This window comes from Convolutriloba macropyga, unplaced genomic scaffold, assembly GCF_964194025.1.
Source record: "Convolutriloba macropyga unplaced genomic scaffold, txConMacr16.3 SCAFFOLD_1990, whole genome shotgun sequence".
NCBI lineage: Eukaryota > Metazoa > Xenacoelomorpha > Acoela > Convolutidae > Convolutriloba > Convolutriloba macropyga.
Window position 1 is genome coordinate 14,563 of NW_027452267.1, and position 5,438 is coordinate 20,000.

Below are 5,438 nucleotides of genomic sequence, written 5' to 3' on the forward strand. Positions count from 1 at the left end.
AGAGCATTTGAAGGCGAAACTTCTGCATGGGGAAGCTGCATCATGAACAAAAGTTTATATCGAGTATTATGTTGACGTTAGTAGGCCCTGGCCGAAAGCGCAGCATGTGAAAGGTATAGATAAAAGTTATCGTTGCAGTCAGTACTGTGTAGTTACTAGTAGCTGGATTTAAGCTCGAAGTGAGACACTGTTGGTGAAACTTCATCATGAGAACGTCACAAGCTGATCACGCTCTATGATATGACTAGTATTATGTTGCTTATAGTAGGCTAAGCGCAAGCCGAAACATCAACATGTGAAAGTCGTAGAATTTTGCGATCAAACTGTGGCTAGTACTTTGATGATGCTTGTAGCCAACCGAATTGGTTGAAAAGCCCAATAAGTAAGCTAACTTGGGAGAGCTTGTTGGAAACCAAATGCTACTAGATTGGTCCAAATACATCCTTCAACAGGGGATCACTTGGCTCGCTTTACGAAGAGGAGCACAGCTATATGTGTTAATTCGGTATGAATCGCAAGATTTGTTTACCGACCTCTCTAACGCAAAAGGCGGTCTCGGCTTCGGCTGTTGACTGCGTCCGATTCAGGGTTATATAACTCTCGATTGAACACATTGATGTTCTATTGTTGGTGCTTCCAATAAAATTGGAACACTTAAAGCAGAACCGATTCAAATAATAGCATTCTGATCAATGATTGCATTCCTTGATCAAGAACTGCTGGAGTCATTGTGATGGCGAATTTTCTTCATAAGAAAATTGCAAAGAGACGGAACTTAATGAGACTAGTATTATGTTGTTTCTAGTAAGCGGAAGCTGAAACAGCAACATGTGAAAATCAAGTTTTGTTCAATGATCTCGAGGCGATAAGTACTATGAAGCAACTAGTAGCCTAAGCATGACTCAGATTTGAGACAGTCAAAAAGACTGGCGAAACTTCTTCACATGAAAGTTACATAGAGAACTACAAATGTATACAGCGAGTATTATGTTGTTTCTAGTAGGCGAAAGCTGAAACATCAACATGTGAAAGTTGTCTGCAAACTGTAGAACGATATGTGATTAGTACTGTGCTGTTACTAGTAGCCAGTCTGACTGTAGAAGCCAAGACAAAGGGAAACTAATGCATCTGAAAAGGACAAGTTATGGAAAGGTATGCACGATAAGTATTATGTTGTTTCTAGTAAGCGGCAGCTGAAACATCAACATGTGAACGTCGTTGTGTACAGTAACCTAGAACTATATAGTCCTTAGTAACGTGCATTTACTAGTACCTGTAATTGGTATTCAGACTCAGGCAGTTTGGAATAGTTTGGCAAAGATGCACCAGAGAAAACTGGGATTTGATACAGAAATTGTTGAATACAAGTATTATGCTGCTTCTAGTAGGTTGAATCCGAAACATCAGCATGTGAAAATTGAAAACATTTCTGGTTCGAATTGTCACAAGTATTTGGTGATCTGAGTAGCCAAACTCACTACAACGCCAATTGAAGGCAAAAATTCTCAACGGGAAAAGCTATTCTCATTGAATGAGCTAACAAGACGAGTATTATGTTGCTTCTAGTAGGCGAAAGCCAAAACATCAACATGTGAAAGTCTTGCTGAACAAATTTAATGTTGTTGAGCTCAGTACCGTGTGAATTAGTAGCCATAATTGGCGAGCGAAAATTGAACTGGCGAAACTTCGTCTTTGGAAAATTGCAGATGCCGAGCACTTATTTTGCAACGAGTATTATGTTGACTGTAGTAAGCGAAAGCCGAAACAGCAACATGTGAAAGCTGTTGAAATTTGTGGTCATTTTGCAATAAGTACAAGGAGTGTAACTAGTAGCCAGGTCAAAATTTGGGATAAGAATGAGCAAAAATTCTGCATGAGAACAGTTGAAATTATGAAACTAAATTACAAAGACTAGTATTATGTTGTTTCGAGTACGCGAAAGCGGAAACATCAACATGTGAACGTTTGTAACGAAGTTTCGTTAATTTTCAGCCTAGTACTGAGCAAGAACGAGTAGCCTCATCTCCAATCCCACGCAAAATGTAGTGAAATATGTGAGTGAACCTTATTCACGGTGAGGGTTTCCCGAGGTCTGTATTGCAGCGAGTATTATGTTGCTTCTAGTAAGCGAAAGCTGAAACAACAACATTTGAAAGTTGGAATTAATGACTGAATGGAAACTTCGACCTGTGTTTGATAGTAGTAGCGAACAAAACTGCTGAATCGGTTTCTGTCTCATATTGGTCAGTGAACCAATTAAGAGACAATCAACTACATAACCTGAATTGGGCGAGAGAACCCCCTTAACTTAAGCATATCAGTAAGGGGAGGAAAAGAAATCAACTGAGAATCCCTTAGTAATGGCGAATGAACAGGGAAAAGCTCATCGGGAAGAGAAATGGCAACATTTCTCGGTGTCCGGTATGGTTTGATGCTAGACTGGTGAATTTGTCCTGATGTCTACTGGAAAGTAGCATCAAAGAAGGTGAAAATCCTGTAAAGGTCATTTTCGATACCAGTCATAATGGCTCATTCCTATGAGTAGAGTTGTTTGAAAGTGCAACTCGAAGCTGGAGATATGTCTCTCCAAAAGCTAATTATAAAGCGAGACCGATAGTAAACAAGTACCGTGAGGGAAAGTTGAAAAGCACTCTGAAGAGAGAGTGAAAAGTACGTGAAACTGTTGAAGGGGAACTGGAGTGAGCGTTACCATACTCAATGCCTTGATATTATATTCTCGGCTACCGAGTAGTGTAGTTGTCGTCTTTTGGCAAATCTTGTTAATGAATCGAGCAGAAGTTTTCCTCGGAATTCTTCTTGTTGATTCTAAACAAAATGAGATAAATTGATCTTGATTGCCTGTCTGACCTCAACTTCCTATTCAATGCTCTCTACAGCCCGTCTTGAAACACGGACCAAGGAGTGTGAGTTGCTTGCAAGTGTTGTCGCTCATTGAAAGCGCACACGCGAAATGAAAGTGAACAGTGTAATTTTTATGAATTGCACTACTTTGTGTGGTGAGGGCGCCGATTCGGTGTCCCGCAACCACGGACGGTTTTGCTCTTATTGCATGACTGATCCAGAGCAAGTAGCACACGACCCGAAAGATGGTGATCTATGCTTGGGCAGGGCGAAGCCACGGGAAACCATGGTGGAAGCCCGAAGCGGTTCTGACGTGCAAATCGATCGTCTGACCTGAGCATAGGGGCGAAAGACTAATCGAACCATCTAGTAGCTGGTTTCCTCCGAAGTTTCCCTCAGGATAGCAAAAGCTTGAGCAAGATTGAAAAATCTTCGCAAAGCAATTTCATCGGTTAAAGCGAATGATTAGAGGAATGGGGGAAAATTTTTCCTTCACCTATTCTCAAACTATAAATCGGTGAGATGTCCTTGTGACTTAATTGCACTTGGACTATGAATGCAAGCTTTTTGTGGGCCGCTTTTGGTAAGCAGAACCGGCGATGTGGGATGAACCAAAAGTTGGGTTAAGGCGCCTAACTACTTGCTCATGAGTCACCACAAAAGGTGTTGATTGATACTGACAGCAGGACGGTGGTCATGGAAGTTGAAATCCGCTAAGGAGTGTGTAACAACTCACCTGCCGAATCAATCAGCCCTGAAAATGGATGGCACTAGAGCTCGTGGCCTATACCCAACCATGAATATCAATATCTAACGCAAGTTAGATTAGAGAAAAAGAGCCTCACCAGCTCAAAAATGATATTCATGTGTAGGAGGACACATTGATTGCGCTAAAGTATGCACGCAAGTGTATGCGCGAAGCGATCAATGGAGCAGATCTTGGTGGAAGTAGCAAGTACTCAAATGAGAACTTTGAGGACTGAAGCGGGAAAGGCTTTCATGTGAACAGCGTTTGCACATGAGTTAGTCGATTCTAAAAGACAGGCTAATGCCAAAGTCTTGAATAGTGGTTTCTTGAAAACTGCTGAGTCTCGAAAGAGCATCGGGTTAAAATTCCCGAACTTACTCTCCTGGCATTGAGACGGCAACGTCATTGAGGTCGAACTTTGTCATTGGGACCTTGGGGAAGAGTTATCTTTTCTTTATAACACGTTGTAGAGTCCTTGGAATTGATTCAATCAGAGATAAGGCTCGAAGCGTGCAAGAGCACAGCAGCATTTGCTGTGTCCCAATTGTTCCTGGTGGCACATAAAAGTTTGGCTTAGCAGATGTCAGGAGAGTGAATCGTACCGATTACCGCATCAGGTCCCCAAGGTGAAAAGCCTCTGGTCTTGGAACAGTGTAGATAAGGGAAGTCGGCAAAATAGATCCGTACCTTCGGAAGAAGGATTGGCTCTGAGGAGTGGGTGTAACAAGCCTTTAGTTTGACGCTTCGGTCTGCTAAAGCGTGCGATGGCCTTCGGGTTGTTGGCGTTTGGTTTGACTGCTAGCTGATATGCTTTAGGTCTATTCTGTTGCACAAAAAACACTCGAACTCTGAACTGGTTCGGACAAGGGGAATCCGACTGTTTAATTAAAACAAAGCATTGCGATGGCTGGTGAAACGGTGTTGACGCAATGTGATTTCTGCCCAGTGCTCTGAATGTCAAAGTGAAGAAATTCAAATAAGCGCGGGTAAACGGCGGGAGTAACTATGACTCTCTTAAGTAACTTTGGCGGGAGTAACTATGACTCTCTTAATTAGTGATGATTAGTTGACTGTGTGCAACCTCCACGAGGTCTCGCTGGAAACTGCCATTCGTGGCTGAGCTAAGCACACCATCAATAGTCCCCGGAATGGACAAACCTTAAAAACTTGCCCAGTGGAAGGAAAACCACTCAACAAACCACGGTTTCGGAGTCATACCAAAACAAAGACTGTCCGTGGAAGGCAAACCACTAAAACCACGGTTTCGGAGTCACACCAAAACAAAGACTGTCCGTGGAAGGCGAACCACTAAAAACCACGGTTTCGGAGTCATACCAGAACAAAGGCTGTCCGGTGAAGTGTGCTGACCACCTTAAAAGTTCGCCAACCACTTTGGGTAAAACCAAAGTCTGTACCTCGGTACAGTAGTCCCAACGATGAAGACAATCAATGAGAAAGATCTGGCCTCAGCCAGACAAGACAGTGTGAGCACCAGTAGTTGTGGAGACGTGGCCTCCAAGTGGACCTGCGACATCTGCGGACAGGGTCCGTTCAGGAGTGAGCTCGGCCTGAAGCAGCACAAGACCAGAAGTCACAAGTCAGGGGCATCACAGACGAAAGCATCACAGGGAGCACATGCGGGCAGGGCTCCCACCCAGGAACCCGTGAGTGGCCAAGCAACAGCCCCCAACTGGTGCTGCTCAATCTGTGGTGCTGGACCCTTCAAAGGACAGACTGGTCTCTCACTTCACACCAAAAGCAGGCACCCAGATACATACCACCAGATGCAGGCCCAGAAGACAGGCAGATCTAATGCAAGGTGGACTCT

General features: G+C 43.5%; 2 pseudogenes; both read left to right on the forward strand.

Annotated features, from left to right (window-relative positions):
• Positions 1-440: 440 nt before the first annotated feature.
• On the forward strand, positions 441-592 carry LOC142357339 (5.8S ribosomal RNA; annotated as a pseudogene).
• Positions 593-2,275: 1,683 nt separating this feature from the next.
• Positions 2,276-5,438, forward strand: part of LOC142357337 (large subunit ribosomal RNA) — a 7,306-nt pseudogene continuing 4,143 nt past the window's right edge.